Here is a 17,413-nt window from a genome sequence, read left to right as displayed (position 1 = left end):
ATCTCCACATTTTTCTCCTCCTCACCTCCCCCATAAACGCACACATGCCCTTCTCCCCTTTCCCCTTTCTCACTGGCAAAATCCCACCCTATGGTCAGAGCCTCCTATTTGACATTTTTCCCAACCCAATTCTCATTATGTGCCCTTAGTTTTGCTTTGTTTGTGTGCCCTTAGCTTTCTGCACAAGGCTGCTTTATAGCATTTCCCATTATACCATCACAGTTTAGACTTCTACCTGGTAGTTACACTGGTAACTAAGCTAATGCAGATTGGGGCCCTCCAGCACCTAGTTCAGAACTCTGAAGAAAGCATCTTGAATCAAATGCTGGTTTAATTCTATGTGATCTGTAAGTCTTTTCTTCTCATGATGGGCTACACCACAATGAATGAAATACTAATTGCCTTCTTGAAAGTTGCATTCTATTTTTTATTTGACCTAAAGTGTGTCATATTGAATAAAGGGGAGAAAAATGTTATAACGTAAACACCTAGCTGAACTGAAAACTACAAAACATTGCTGACAGAGCACCTAAATAAATACAAAGACATTTGTATTTATTGTATTCACGTGCTGAAAGACTTAATACTGTCCGGATGGCAATACTACCCAAAGCTAACTATAGATTCAACACAATCTCATTAAAATGTCAACTGAGGGGGAACCTGGGTGGCTCAGTGGGTTAAGCATCCGACTTAGGCTCAGGTCATGTTCTGTACGGAGCCCACTAAAAATCCTCTGTCCCCCCTCTCTGTGCCCCTGCCCCACTTGTGCTCTCTCTCAAAAAAATAAATAAACATGAAAAAAATAAAATTTCAACAATGTTTTCTTGCAGAAATGGAAAAGATAGTCCTCAAATCCTACGGGATTGCAAGGGGCCCTGAATAGCCAAAAACAATTCTGAAAAAGAACAAAGTTGGAATATTCCTAGTTTGAAAAACTTATTACAGAGTTATAGTAATCAAAACAGTGTTCTATTGGCATCAGGATAGACATACAGAGCAGTGGGATAGAAATGATTGTTTGGAAATAAACCCATTCCTGTGTGGACAATTGATTTTTTAAAATTGTGATAAAATACGCATCACATAAAGTGTCTCATCTTAACCATTTTTAAGTATACAACAGTTCAGTGATATTAAGTCATTCACGTTGTTGTGCACCCATCACACCACCATCCGTCTTCAGAACCCTTTTCATCTTGCAAATTTGAAACTCTGTACCCCTTAAAGAGTAATATATAAACTAATTTTTGACAAAGATGCTAAGTCCATTCGATGGGGAGAGAGCAGACTCTTCAACAGATGGTTCTGGGACAACTGGATTTCTACATGGGAAAAAATGAGGTTAGACCATCCTACCTCACACTGTATACAAAAATTAACTCAAGGTGGATTAACAACTTAAATATAAAGGCATGACCCATAAAACTGATAGAAGAATACAGAGAGGTAAATCTTCATGACCTTGGATTTGGCAATGGATTCTTAACATGACACTAAAAGCACAAGCAACAACAAAAAAATTGGACTTCATGAAAATTAAAAACTATCAGGCACCAAAAGACATTATCAAGAAAATGAAAAGACAACAGAATGTGAGAAAATATTTGCAAATCAATGAGAGTTGATCAAAACTAATGAGAGTTTAATATCCAGAAGATACACAGAACTCTTGTAACTCAACAACAAAATGAAGAACAACCTAATTTAAAATTGGGCAAATGAATTGAATAGACTTTTCTCCAAAGAAGGCTTACAAATGGCCAGTAAGCATGTGGAAAGATGTCAACAGCATCAGTCATTAGGGAAACGCAAATCAGCCTACAATGAGGGGCACCATCTCAGTCAGTAGAATGAGTGAGCATGTGACTCTTGGTCTCGGGGTCATGGGTTCAAGCCCCACGTTGGGTTTGGAGCTTACTTAAAAAAAAATCAATAAAGTAAAATATTAAAAAACAACTTTAATGAGATGCTACTTCACACCTACTACAATGGTTATAATTTTTAAAAATGGAAAATAAAAAATATTGTTGAAGATGTGGAAAAATTGGAACCATCATGTCTTGCTAGTGGGAATAATAAAATGTAGCCTTTGTAAGAAACAGTTTGGCAGTTCCTTGCAAAGTTAAACACAGAATTATCATATGACCCAGAAATTTCACTCCTAGGTATACACGCAAAAGAATTGAAAAGTGTGACTCAGACAAATACTTATATACCAATGTTTATTGCAGCATTGTTCGCTATAGCCAAAAGGTGGAAACAACTCAAGTGTCAATCATCAGACGAATGGGTAAACAAAATGTGATCTATCCATACAATGAAACTTGATTCAGCCATAAAAAGAAATTAAGTTCTGATACATGCGGCAACACGGAGGAACCTTGAAAACATGTTAAGTGAAGGAAGCCAGTTGCAAAAGGTCAATTACTGTATGATTCCACTTACATGAAATACCTAGAAATGGCAAATTCATAGAGTCAGAAAGTACCTTAGGTGTTCCCAGGGGCTGGGGGCTGGGGGGGAATGAGGAGTTACTACTTAATGGTTATAGAGTTTCTGTTAGGAGTGATAGAAAAGAAAAAAAGTGGTGATGGTTGCACAACATAATTAACAGCATTGATTTTTACACTTACAGTGGTTAAAATGGCATATTTTATATATATTTTATCACAGCAAGAAAGCAACTAACTGAACCCACCTCAGTCTGAGCTCCATATGGTTATCAGAGGCTACTTTCTAGAGAGAGTGAGGGGAGAGACATCAATCCATAAATCAGAACCAAGGTGAGGAAGAATGTCTTTATAAAGGTTAGAATCTAAACTTACGGGTTTTCAATTTTATTTTGCATCGAATTCACCGGTACTAGATGTTTTGTCCTTACCCACAGAGATTCTAGTTCTTTAAATCTGAGGTGGGCTGGAACACTGATATTATTAACAAGCTCCCCTGAGGTGAGTGTGAGGCAGAAACTGCAAAGAATTTGGCTTCTGCTGCTGCCTGGAAAGCCCCTGACTGCAAGATTCCATCCAGTCTTTGCCCTTTTAATGCCAAGGTTAGGTTCCTGCTCTCTGTCCCTCCCTGCTCACAGCGAGGGCTCTGGACTTCCCTCTGCACCCCCAGCCTGGGGACCAATCAGAGGGGCAGTGTTCTGCTGACTCAGCACCAGGTCACAGTGACTCAGCACCGGGTCTCAGCTGTTCCTCCAGATCTGATCTTGTCGTCCAGCTCCAACCTTGCTCCCATTATCTATCCCAGTTTTGATAATTGGGTCTTTGTTTTGTCACCAAACCCCTGTCCTTTTCTTACTAGTTTTGTCAGGGAAGACTGTCCCTGAATCTTGGTCTCAGGGCAAAGGTTTTCCTGTCTTGGCTTAGTATTTTTTTTCCCTTTCTTTTTCTCTTTCTCTTTCTTTCTTTCTTTCCTTCTTTCTTTCTTTCTTTCTTTCTTTCTTTCTTTCTTTCTTTCTTTCTTTCTTTCTTTCTTTCTTTCTTTCTTTTTTTATTTATAGCACTCACTTTCAGCATCTTGTAAGCCCCAGTCCCTCCCCATTCCCAATCCTTCCCAATATGCATACTTCCCATTTAAATCCCCTTTCTTCTCCACTTTATCTGCAGGGATTTGGTGCCATCCTTAAGCACCTTTCAAATGCTACCTTATTTATTTTTCAGAGAGAGAGCAAGAGCTAGAGACAGAGAGAACACACACACACACACACACACACACACACACACACACACAAGCAGGGGAGGGGCAGAGAGAGGGAAAGGGAGACACAGAATCTGAAGCAGGCTCTGAGCCCTGAGCTGTCAGCACAGAGCTCCACACAGGGCTCAAATCCACAAAGCAAACCCTAATGAACCATTAAATCATGATCTGAGCTGCAGTTTGATGCTTAACCGACTGAGCCACCCAGGCGCCTGCCCCCCCCCCCTCAGGTCCCCACTTCTAACTCCATTTACCTTTTCATGAACATTCCATCCTGCAGGTCAATCCCAGCAAGCTGCAGTCCAGTGGAAGCCTGTCTGTGAATGCGCTGGCACCTAGCCCTGGTCTTCTTCTTCTCCAGGACTTGACTTCTCATGACTCCCTGGTCCTGGGCCCTGCCCAAATGCCTGTTGGAATACCCCATTACCTCCACTGCTTCCTGCTGCCCACTGAGAGGAAGGGAAAGCTACTTTGTAGATGGCATTCAATGTAACAGATCATTTTCACTTTTTGGGGGGGGGGATTAGAGTATGTATGGCACAGAGAGGTAAGGTAACTTGCTTAAGGTGAATCCAGTTGGCAGATGGCAAGACTAGGAAGTGAACTGTGCTGGCTTTCTCTTGCAGGTCTGGACCACCCATGGGGGTGGGAGTTACAGGTGGGAGTGGCACGGAGGTTTCAGGTCTCTGCTGCTCCCTTTCTGTCTCAGCTCAGGCTCCCATGCCAGGCAATGCTGGAGGCACCAGCTGCCTCCCCTGGTTTGTGGAGTATTTGCGGTTCCCAGGCCAGCATGAAGTGCCTTTCCTATGCTCTTTATGGTCTTGGGGGAATGGTCTTCCTAGTTCCTTCTGTGGATGTAAAAGATTAAAAAGTATGTCTTTTGGGGCGCCTGGGTGGCTCAGTGGGTGAAGTGTCTGACTCTTGATTCGGCTCAGGTCATGATCTTCAGGGTTCGTGAGTTTGATCCCTGCATTGAGCTCTGTGCTGGCTGTTCAGAACCTGCTTGGGATTCTCTCCCTCTGCCCCTCCCCCACTTGTGTTTTCTCTCTCTCTCTCTCTCTCTCTCTCTCTCTCTCTCTCTTTCTCTCTCTCTCTCTCTCTCTCAAAATAAATAAACTAAAAACAAAACAAAATAGTGTTTTTTTTTTTTAAAGTATGTCTTTTAGGCTGGATATTCATAGTAACTAAACTCCTAAAAACCCTGAAGTATCTCAAAAAAAGCTGGGGAGTATATAGTGATAACCTTCAATCTATAACTATTGACCAGCACATTTTTTTTTAGAGCTTAAGCCAGTTGGACCTACTTTGATCTCATTGTCAACAGAAACCCACTTCTCACCTGCTCAATATACATATAGAGCAAGAAAGGAGCCCCAGAATTGAATATCTCAAATGTCCTATTTAGAGAGTACACCCCAGAAGATAACTGGTTCATTGTCAAAATGCCCAAAGCATAGCTGAACTCTTTGAAATTTTCTGTAGGGAAAGGAGCCTCTCTAGGATTCTGACGATCCTGTTAACTCTTCACACTTGTCTGGCCCTCTACAAATTTTTTCCTGGATTGCTCTATGGAAAGGGCAAATGCAATTTCCATCCCAGCAGAATTTAAAGACCAGTCCCATATATGCAACTATTTTAAGGAGGCAAATTTCAGTTCCAAACATAATTTAGTCAATTTCTATTATTAAAACTAAAATCATTCTAGACACCCAAGCACTAAACCTGCAAATGATTTTTTAATTCTCCCAAGTCTGGGGAGTCCCCCTATCCAGCTGCCTCTCCCCTTTTTCCAACCACTTGCTCAGAAAGAAGCCTTCCTCTTGCCTTGGAAGTTAAGGCCAACTTCCTTGGCGTGACATCCACGGCAGTCACAGTCTGGTCTCCACTTACTACGCCAACCTCATTTTCCACGACTCCTCCCATACAAATTATGGTGCCAGAGCATGCATGCTCTCAACCCCATGCCTAATTCATTCCATCCCCTGACCTGAATGCCCCACACTTGTAACCCTGAGCCCTAATTTTCCTGCCATGCTAGCTTGAATCTCACTTTGTGGTGAAGTTCCTGATCACATTAGCGTACAGTTCTCTCTGCTTTCTCGCTTCCTCCTTTGTCACATAAATCGCATAATACTCTACTTACCACAGTGATCCCAAAATCTAGTTAAGTATTTGGCAGAGTGGATAAGAGGATAGGGTCTGGAATCAGACCATCTGAGCTGGTATCCCAGCTCTGCTGCTTGCTTGCTGTGTGCCCTTTGACAACTTACTTAACCTCTCTGAACTTCAATTTCTTCATCTGTGAGATAAGGGCAATAACAGCACCTCATAGGGTTGTTACATATAAAGTTATTTATCCTTTTATGTAGATATTCTAGCTGTTTTACCTACTGTTTGCTTTTTGAAGGTAAGTATTGGCGACTGATGCCACTCATTTCAACTACATCAGAGTGTTCTGGTTCAGGTACAAGAATATATAATTGAGGAATACCTGATTGAGAAGAGCAGCACCATCTTGCAAATGTAAGCTGTAGGATAGTATAGATGGCAAAAAGCCCAGAAGGAGAGAAAACAATGCTTGGCCCTGGAAGAGAGGGGGGACGAGGGGGATGGGGGGAAATGTCAGCAATACTCCTGGAGGAAAGAGATTTTCAGATCCTTAGAGAGGGGAGATGAGAGGATTTTGGCCAGTGGATTTGAGGCCCAGTTCATTTCCTTTGGAAAGGGAGTGCCTTCAGCCATCTGGAGGGGTCCTCTGATTCTAGAGTGCTGGAGAAACTAGCTCAGGGCCTGGGACTCTAGGAGGTAGGACTTCCTACAAGTAGGATTGATGGGTGGCTCATGATTGGCTTGAGGCTCAAGGGAGCAAAGGAGAAGAGACTACCATTTTCTTTTTGGGATGCCCAGCCCTTGGAAAGGAGACAAAATTTCCATCTGATAATGCAGACTGTGAACTTGACTGGTGTGTTTCTTGGGCTGAAATCACTTAGGGTGCTTTGGTGTGCAGCATAGTGGTAGTGTTAGTGGTGCTAGTGGGGTGTGTGTGTGTGACTGGATTGCTGGGGGGTTGTATATGACAGGCTGTGTGTTTGTGGAGGGCATTCAGGCTGGGGAATGGTACAAGCTGGGAGGAATACAGGCCGGGAGATCCATGTTGGGGGAGGCGAATGACCTGGGCTACAGAATGACTCAAGCTGGGATGATCTACCTGGGAAGATTCAGCTGGGGGAAGATAGACTGAGGGGATACAAATTGGGGATCAGGCTGGGGAGGTTGTGTTAGATTTCTAGTGCTGTGTAACAAATAATCACAAATTTAGCGGTTTAAAACAACACCTGTTTATTAATTCCACTTCTGTAGGTCAGAAGTCCAGGCCCAATATAGCTGTCTCTACTCAGGCTATCAGAAGGCTAAAATCAAGAGGTCTGCTGGGCTGTGTTCCTTTTTGGAGCTCAGGGTCCCCTTTCAAGCTCACATAATTGTTGGAATTCAGTTCCTTGTGGTTGTAGAACTGAGACCCCCATTTTCTTGCTGGCTGTTGGCAGGGGCCACTCTTAGCAACTAGAAGGCACTCTAGTTCCTTACCACATGACCCCCTCTATCTGCCCTCTCGTGCTTCACATTGCTGACTTACCTGTGTTAGCTTCCTGAACCAGATTTAAAGGGCTCCTATGATCAGGCCCACCCAGGTCATCTCTCTATTTTAAAGTCAACAGATTTGGGGGCACCTGGGTGGATCAGGTGGTTAAGCGTCTGACTCTTTAATTTGGCTCAGGACATGATCTCATGATTCGTTAGATCGAGCCCCGCATTGGGCTCTGTGCTGACAGTGAGGACCTTGTTTGGGATTCTCTTTCTCCCTCTCTCTCTGATCCTCTTATATGCATGCTCGCTTGCTCTCTCTCTCTCTCTCTCAAAATAAATAAACACTTAAAGCAAACAGATTTGGGTCTTAATTACATTTGCAAAATCACTTTCCAGGAGCATCTAGATTAGAGTTTGATTGAATGTCTGGGAGAAGGTGTCTGTGCATCAGGGGCCAGGAATCTTTGGGACGGTCTTACAATTCTTCCTTTCACAAGCTGATACAGGCTGGAGGGACATACGCAGGAAGATGTGGTCTGGTGGGGAGAGATGCAAGCTAGAGTTCATTCAGGCAGGGGGGATTCAGGGAGGGATTCAGGCTGGGGTGACTAGAGCTGAGGCGTGATATGGGTTGGTGGGGAGAATATGGTGGGGATGTGTAGGTTTGGGAAGATACCACCTGGAAAGTGATAGGGGCAGAACAGGGTGCAGGAGGTTAGGCTTAGCACCAGCAAAGAGACGGGGTGCCTGATAGATGGCTATTCTGAACCCGAGTGCTATGACAGGGCATGCCCAGGTGTGATGGGGGCCTGAAGAAGGACACTCAGTCCAGCCTAGGCCATCAGGATAGTTTCCTGGAGGTGATCCTCAAGGTGAGTCCTGAAGATGAATAAACATCCTTAGCCAGGCAAAGAAAGGTGAGACAAATGTTCAAGTCAGATGAAAGAACATGAGCCCAGGCACAGACGCATCAGTGTAGATTATGATGCTTAGCTGTAAAGCCAAATCTTTGATTAAGCCATTAAATATGTTCTCTCCCTTCGAAACAGGATAATGCCAGACAGCCCTCTGCAAGAGAGGAAGAGTTCCTGAGTGGGCTTTGCAATCTCTTGCAGTTTCAGTGTCTCATTTGATGAATGAGGAAATTGGAGCAGAGCTATACCTCCATAACTATAAAGTGTTTCAAGATCCCTAAATAAGATAAATATATTGAGTGTCTGTAATAGGCCAGACACTATTACAGTTTGAACCTATCTTCAGCTGTGTAAGTGAGGTAATTGCTTCCAGTTAAGTGATTTTTCATAAAATGCTAAATCAATTAAATAATGGCATAATCTTGGCAAATTACAAAATGTTTTCTGCCTGTTTAAGAACATTTCTGTTTGCAGGGGGAAAAAATCGGTATTAACAGGAACTTTCTATTACTTAGTTAAACTTGAGAGCATTATTGATTAAATTTCTTTGGTGAGATTCTAAGAAAATTCTACAGAATTATGCCAAAACAACCACTCTAAAATCTATCCCCAGAAAATTATCCTTTCCATCATAAACTTGAAATTTAAACAGGGGGATATCAATAGGCTCACTTCTGCTCTCAGAAACTTCCTCGAGGGAAAAAAATTCATTAGTCACCAACTCAGGAAATACCTGGTTTTACACCTGGAAATCAATACCTCATCACTGACTCTGCACTATGTCTCACATAATAGTATCTATGGACAACGTGATGGGTGTTAAGGACACTGTGCTAAGTATTTTCCATATTATCTCATTTAATCTTCCCAACAATCCTAGGCTATCAGAACTATTACTATCTTGTTTTGAAGCTAAAGGCACAGTCCTAGTTCCTAAGAACTTACATTCTAGAACATTTGTTTGCTCTCATCCTAGAAAGGCCAAGAATCTTCAGGCAACCTAAGCAGGAAGTTCTCTTTCCTTCTGCAAGGCACAGACTCAAAGGCACGGCCAGAGTCTACTATCGGAGAGCCACTTGGTGGGTTTTTTTTGTTTTTTTTTAATTAAAAAAAATTTTTTTTAATGTTTATTTTTGAGACAGAGAGAGACAAAGCATGAGCGGGGGAGGGTCAGAGAGAGAGGGAGACACAGAATGTGAAGCAGGCTCCAGGCTCTGAGCTGTCAGCATAGAGCCCGATGCGCGGCTCGAACCCACAAACCGTGAGATCATGACCTGAGCCGAAGTCGGACGCCCAACCGACTGAGCCACCCAGGCGCCCCAGGGAGAGCCACTTTGTAAAAAAGTACCACTGGTGGACTCTGGCCTGAAATGGGCTTTTATGGGGAGAAGGTCTATCCCATATTCCCTCTCTAAATATGTCACAGTTCTGCTTCAACCAGGGATGCTATTAAAAATACTTGGAGGGGTGCCTGGGTGGCTTGGTCGGTTAAGCGTCGGACTTCGGCTCAGGTCATGATCTCACGGTCCGTGAGTTCAAGCCCCGTGTCGGGCTCTGTGCTGACAGCTCAGAGCCTGGAGTCTGTTTCAGATTCTGTGTCTCCCTCTCTCTCTGCCCCGCCCCCGTTCATGCTCTGTCTCTCTCTGTCTCAAAAATAAATAAATGTTAAAAAAAAAAATTAAAAAAAAAATACTTGGAATGGCACTGAGCACTACACTAGCCAATCACAAGAGACCTCCAACTCTGCTAGACATTAATGGGCCCCCCTTTCCTTGGGGTGATGGGGAGCTGGTGGGGGGCTGAGACTGGGAAAAAAAGGGCATTGGGAGGGAGGACTTGGGAGTAACAGCTTGTAGTAATGGATTTACACCAACTGATACGGAAATGCTTCATTATTTTAACAACCATTGTGTATAAAGTAAAACTCCACCTTAGCCTAATCCCACTGAACTTTCCAGAAGGAGGGACTTCTCTCAGGCATATCACCCCCAGTCCTCAAAGTTGCAACCTTCAAGGCTTTTCTTGAAGAAGGCTGGAAGAGGAAGGAAGGATTCTGAGTCTCCTCTCTATCCCTTGACTCAAGTGCTTTGTCCCTCATTTCTCCAGTCTTCTCCAGTTGGGCCTGGAGGCAGAAACGGAGAAGGAGGAAGAGGGTGGAGGTAACCATCTTGGTCTCCATTTCTTTCTCTGTGATGGGGAAAATGTTTATATCTTCTAATATTTTTATTCCTTCCATGTCTTTATCATTTGCTTAAGATGCCCTTCATGTCTGCCACATTTCTTCCTCCTGCATAGGGGGATAGAGAGAAGAGGTAAAGCTAATTGCTTGTATTTGTGCCTTGGGCAAATGAATGGGCCTATAAAAGTGTTCATGAATGCCTAACGCATTGTCCCACGTGGGATTGAGTTATAGTCTTCAAGGCTGCTTCAAACTCAGCAGCACACTGGAATTCAAGACTCTGAAATCAAAAAGGATTGGGCCAAAGTGTTCAGGCTAGCATCTTCAAAAAAGGGAACAATATACACCATGGAGAAGACCTTAAATTTCAAACGCAGCAGTACAGAATCTGGGAAGCAAGAAGTATGAGTAAAGAAAACCAGAGACATAGAATTTACAGGAAAATTGGAGTCTGACAGGGATAAAAGGTGTGTGTGTGTGTGTGTGTGTGTGTGTGTGTGTGTGTGTGTTTATGAACCAAGCAATATCTGGTCTGAGGGAAAAGTGCTCATCCATGTAAGGTGGCTGCTGAGAACAATGTCATAAAATGAACATCAGCTGGCCATGGTAAGTGCCTTAAAATGGCTTTCACAAAAAGAGAGATGGAAGGAAAACAAAACATGTCACTATGCCTGAAAGCCACTTATAGAAAGCTCCTAAAAGCAAAAAGAGAAAAGAAAGAACATTACGTGATCATCCCATTTATCTTTACTGGGAACTTTTGGAGACAAATTCATTTCTTCTTTTGTAGTATTGCCTCACACTTTGGACCAGTCCAAAAGGAAATAATTTCCTCTGTATGAGACATATTTTCAATCATTCTGATTCTGAAGGAGATTTTTTTTGCCTTTGGCTATTTTTGTAAACAAGTTACGGAGGAATTGCTTTGAGCAGATTCTGCAAAATGCGTCTTTTATGTCTACTTTATATTGTAGGTCTTGACAAAGAATAAATAAAACAAAACACAGTGCTCCAGCTATTTCAAAGGATCTAGGCCTAGATGGAATATGAGTACTGGATTCACCTTAGAGCAGTCTTTTCTTCTTTTTTATCTTACATGCAGGGCATTTCTTGTTCCTGAGCAACTCCTTTTTATTTAAAACAATTTTTAAAAAATGTTTATTCATTTTTGAGAGAGATGGGAGGCAGGGTGGAGAGGCAGAGAGAGGGAGACAGAGGATCCGAAGCAAAGCTTGAAATCACAACCTGCTAGATCACGACCTGAGCCAAGGTCAGACGCTCATCCAACTGAACCACCCAGGTGCCCTTCATGAGTAACTCCTTTTTAAATGAATGTAAACTTTACCAATGAAAAAGACTTCATATTTGTTGTTAGAAGGGGACTTGAAATATCAGTTGGCTCAGTTCTCTGGTTTCAAACAGGACATGTACATGCATGGGTTAACCGCATCTCATAGGATGTAAAAAATAATTAAATCCCGAGTCTCAAAGCCCCTTACATTGGACTATATCTTCCCAATTTGTATGAGATTAGTTTGTTTCATTCTGAAACTTATCACACTCTATATGTTAGTAGTATTCAGTTTGTGCTTCATAGTTGTAAAATGATGAGCATTACTGTGTTTATTTTGGTAATAAGCTTATGGCCATAATTAAATAGTCGACAAATACTTTTTTGAACAGCTGCTATGTCAAGGCACTGCCGTAGTTGTTGTGGGAGATGTGAGAATATATAAAACACACTGTTTTAATTCAGAGAGCTTATAGTTTTGGGGGAGAGGAAGATGGTTACATAACACATGTACTAACTATATTAAGACGTAGACTTTCCACATAGGCTTCGTCAGAAAGTCCTCATCTGTAGTAGTATAATGAAAAAAAGATGATAAAAAATGAGTACTACTTTAGAATTAAAAAAAAAGTTTATTTATTTTGAGAGTGACAGAGACAGCACAAGTGGTGGGCGGGGGGGGGGGGCAGAGAGAGAGGGAGAGAGATAGAATCCTAAGCAGGCTCTGCACTGCCAGCACAGATCCTGACGTGGGGCTTGAACCCACGAACCCATGTGAGTTTATGACTTGAGCTGAAACCAAGTGTCAGATGCTTAACTGACTAAGACACCCAGGTGCCCCAAAATGAGTACTACTTTTAGACTGTGAAAGAGGCGTATCAGGCAATGTTACACTATGTGTATAGTATGTGTAATATTTATGGAAAATTTAGGATGTCTAAAGAGTTGAGTTCAGTTATGTATCTCCACCTATACCACATACTTTCCACAAAACAAAAACACGTGTTGACTGATTAATCATGGAACTAAACTCTGTGCCAAAATAAAGGCACAGCCCACATTAAAGGATTCGCTGCTCATTACTTAATGACTATGAAACACAAACTCAATTCTGTTGTCATCTAAGACAGTTTGGCCAGAAGAATCAGCCAAAATGTACAGAGACAGGGAATTTAGCAGGAGGATGAGTGCTACGGTGAAGGAAAGTCTTTTTTTTTTCTTCTTTTTTTGGCAACGGTGTCCATGCCATATGAAAACTCTGGTAAACTGTCGTTCAGATTGTTGGTATTATTCGGGATTTGAGCCTCAAGTATAGCTTCATTGTAATGGCATTGGTACTCTATTGAGAGTATCCTGTTCTCTGCTTTTGCTGCCAGGTGCTGCAGATTGAACTTACTTTTGTGTATTTTGAATGTGATGTTAATACCTGCAGCATATTTTCAAAAAGTAAAATAAGCAACATTTGTTGGAAGGCAGATAATAAGCAATAGTGCAGTTAGCCGCGGTAAATATATTTGGTAGTTTCCCCACATTTACAACTATTCCCGTAATTTCTTCGTTGAGTGAGCAAATGGTGGTCCAACAGAAACCCTAGCTAGAATGAAATTAAACCTTTTTAAACAACTAGAACAGGGGCGCCTGGGTGGCTCAGTCGGTTGAGCGTCCGACTTCGGCTCAGGTCATGATCTCACAGTCTGTGAGTTCGAGCCCCACGTCGGGCTCTGTGCTGACAGCTCAGAGCCCGGAGCCTGCTTCAGATTCTGTGTCTCCCTCTCTCTCTGACCCTCCCCCATTCATGCTCTGTCTCTCTCTGTCTCAAAAATAAATCAACATTAAAAAAAAAATTTAAAAACCTAGAACATGGGGTGGCTCAGTAGGTTGAGTGTCTGACTGTTGATTTTGGCTCAGGTCATAATCCCAGGGTCATGGGATCCTGTGTCGCCCTCCATGCTGAGTGTGGAGCCTTCTTAAGATTCTCTACGCCCACCCCCAGCCCTTCTCTCCCACTCGTGTGTGCTTGCTCTCTCTCTAAAAAAAAAAAAAAAAAAAAAAAATAGAAAGAGAGAAAGAAAAAAAAAAGAGAAACCTAGAACAACAGAGAATATACAACCTCTTTCACTAAGCTATTCCAGTCTCTAAGAACTTTCTCTGATAAGAATGCTTTTTTGGGCCTGGGCTTTGCCATTTCTAGTAAAGCCATTTTCTTTAATTCTATCCTTACTAGATGCAGAGAAGAGTAAACAATCTTTCTTTGCAACATAGGCAGTAGATAATGTATACCATTAAGTCGATAATAAATATCTCATGCCCATTATTTAAGATAAGGAATCTATTAAAATCATCGATTTCTTTACCATTAGGCATATAAAAAAAGAGACAAGGATGGAGATGATTCTTTTGTCTGACATAGTGAAAGGCAATCCATAAGATTTTCAAGAGTTATAAATGTCACTTTGAATACAGTTATTCACAATGGCCAATTCATTTAGGATTAAAGGATATATTCAATAGGAGATATTAGACCTCTGATGTTCAAATCTCTTTCAAATAATTTTTATAGTCTCATAAGGACATTATTTATGACTGCGGAAAAAAAAAGGGATGAGATTTCTTTCTTGTAAATGTTTTCACCCTTGACTTTATCTAAAAAGTTTCTGTTTAAATGGCTGTGCTGTTAGCAATTTTGTTTTTGTACCTGCATTAGTAGTCCTTTCCTCTCTCATCATGTTTTTTCAAGGCAACAGACAAAATTTCGTTTGTTAGAATTGAATCAGAAAGTTCAGGGCCTAAAGAACTCTAACACTTAATAAGAGAATGTAGATAATAAAAGATTTGAAAAAGAAGGGATTGTAAAGCATGTAATATCCTGCTTCTATAATGAAAACGTTTCTTGGGGAGAGTCGAGAGGCAAGAGGATTCATCTGGGTGTTTGCAAAATAAGACGTAAGTAATAAAAATAGATAAATATAGTGGGCTGTTAACAGTTAAAAGCAACGACAGCTGTTCCAAAGCTTGCTTTAAGGACAACCATTTTCTTATTGGATTTAGTCTACTTACCAGTCTTTCTAATAAACTGCATACTAAAGACATAATTTAGTAGGAGTTAAAAATCTAAGCTCATTAGCACCGAAGTAGGTCATGTCAAGTGTTCTGAGGATTTTGGATGCAATAAAAACATCTATCAGAATTAATAAAACAGATTCTAACGTCATTACCATTATTTACATCATCATCACTATAACCATCAAATATTTATTGAATACCCAGGGTAAGTAGAGTATTCTTAGCAATACTATTTTATACCCAAGTCTACTCCTGGGAATTTCAGCTTAAGAAATTAAAAGCAACCAGGAAGTCCTCAACACAATTAGGGTCAGAGAGTAGCCTGAACAGAGAACATTGGGTGGGAGATGCTGGAAAACTTGTGTTTATAAACTTTTAGGAAGGTCAGAAAGGAAAGACTAGGGGCGCCTGGGTGGCGCAGTCGGTTAAGCGTCCGACTTCAGCCAGGTCACGATCTCGCGGTCCGTGAGTTCGAGCCCCGCGTCAGGCTCTGGGCTGATGGCTCAGAGCCTGGAGCCTGTTTCCGATTCTGTGTCTCCCTCTCTCTCTGCCCCTCCCCCGTTCATGCTCTGTCTCTCTCTGTCCCAAAAATAAATAAACGTTGAAAAAAAAAAAAAGAAAGGAAAGACTATCTTTATCTTCTGTAGACTTAAATGTCCAATTTGCAAATGACTCCTACTTTGCATAGCAGCTCCTGTCCTTCTCCTTCCATGGCTGGACCTCTTTGTTGGGTGCCTTGGCAACCTATAAGAACAAAACATCCAAGAAAGGAGTTTCGGGGAGTTCAAAAATAAAGGGAGAGAAAGTCACAGAGAAAGACGGGAATAGTTTTAAGGGGGTTCCAGGTAAACTCAGCCTTCCAGGAAGATTTTTCCTCAGATGCTTCTTTCATTCATTTTGTCCTATTGCCTCAAATGCTTGTCACTGGTGAAATTTCAAATGCAATTTCCAACAAACTAAAACTGAAAACATCCTCAGGAAGCAGTGGTGCAGTCTGGGGAAGTCCTGCCAGCTGGGTTTCAAGAGCCCTTATGAGAGCCTTAAGTGGTACTTATCTCGTTGACGTCAGTCCCACCTGGGGTCTCCTTTTCTATTCTGCAAGACCAGAAACCCAATTTTTGTGGGCATTGAAAGTGGATTTGTTACAAACACACATAATCCAGCTCACATATATTTATTTCAGCAGTGCCTTGTGGGCATTGTACATGGAAATCAAGCTGTCAGATAGTTAATTGGTACTTGGGAATCAGAGTAAAGAGAATTCATAAATATAGTGTGAAGCATTTCTACCCAATTTGGTGACAGCCTCACCAGAGACACCATAATGCTCGAGTCTGCATTGCCAAGACTCTCTTTTCTGGATGGGATGTGAATGGACATTGTCCATGCCTGGGGTTGGTTATCCAGTGGTTTGCTACATGCGATCAATTCCTTCCTTTCTGACACAAAGATTTTTACCAACCAGGACCAAGTAATCATCTAATACTGCAAAAATTTATCAGATAAAATACAGAATGCTCAGTTAAACTTGAATTTCAGGCAAATAATATTTTTTAGTATAAATATGTTCCCAAACTGAGCAGACATTCTCTATTTTCATTTACTAAATTGGGGAACCCCAAAACTTCATTCCTGAGCTTCCTTTCTTATTACTTTGATTGGAGTTTTGGGTGTTCCCAAATTTTCTTAACACACACATACCATTTCTTTCTTTTCTCATAAAAGGCTAATAACATTCATTATGAGTGGATTTATTGATCTGACTTTTAGAGTACAACCTTCCCTGATTTACAATTCGTGTGTGTGCTGGGGTGGAAGAGTGGGTCTTATTATCATTGCCATGTACCAACAGCAGCTGTTGAGACAAATTGCATTAATTAGAGTTGTTTAAAGTAATATACACCATTGGGGAAAGGGTAAAGGACTAGTATAAATGAGTTCCAATAAGATCACTTTTACCGTATAGCTGAATGATTATATTGAGGAAAAGGGAAATAAGAATTCTACTACGGGAGAAGGGTGATTTTAGAGAAGGGAAAACTTTGAGTGTAAGGCAGATCTGGGGAGTGGAGCTTTGTAGTTGGGACTAAGAGTATTGTTGGTCTCAAAGGAGAACATTAGGATGTTAGGGATGCAGAGCAGAAGGCAGGAAGAAGTCTAAGAACATTTGACTATTTCACGTATGTGTATAAGGCTGGCCCTAGATGCCTGGGGAGCTGGAATCCCTTTCTTCTGTTGTCTTCTGTTCTGTTGGTCCTCTGGCCCAACCTGACTGATCAGGTTGTTATTTATTAGTACTATTCTTTATATGCATTTGGGTCAAGTAGACCCAATTTTGTGGTCTAGTTGGGAATCTCACCATACTCTATAACATCGTTTTTATGAGATGTGGTACACATTTCAAACAACTGAAGTAAAACAGAATGTTGGAACACAACTTGGTCAGGCTGGGTATGGCTTATCCACCTGGTGGGTATTGAATTCAGGTAGAAGGACTGGTCACAGTATAATGTATTATATTGTATCACACTGAATATACATAAAAAACCAGATCTTATGTATTCAATTCAATTCAACTCAATTACATTACATTACATTACATTCAACAACTGTTGACAACTCTTCTGGAAATACAAAGATAATCTCTTCTAAAGAGAGGTGGAATGGGTAAGG

This window comes from Lynx canadensis, chromosome B3, assembly GCF_007474595.2.
Source record: "Lynx canadensis isolate LIC74 chromosome B3, mLynCan4.pri.v2, whole genome shotgun sequence".
In the NCBI taxonomy this organism is placed as follows: Eukaryota; Metazoa; Chordata; class Mammalia; order Carnivora; family Felidae; genus Lynx; species Lynx canadensis.
This window is presented reverse-complemented; position numbering follows the sequence as displayed.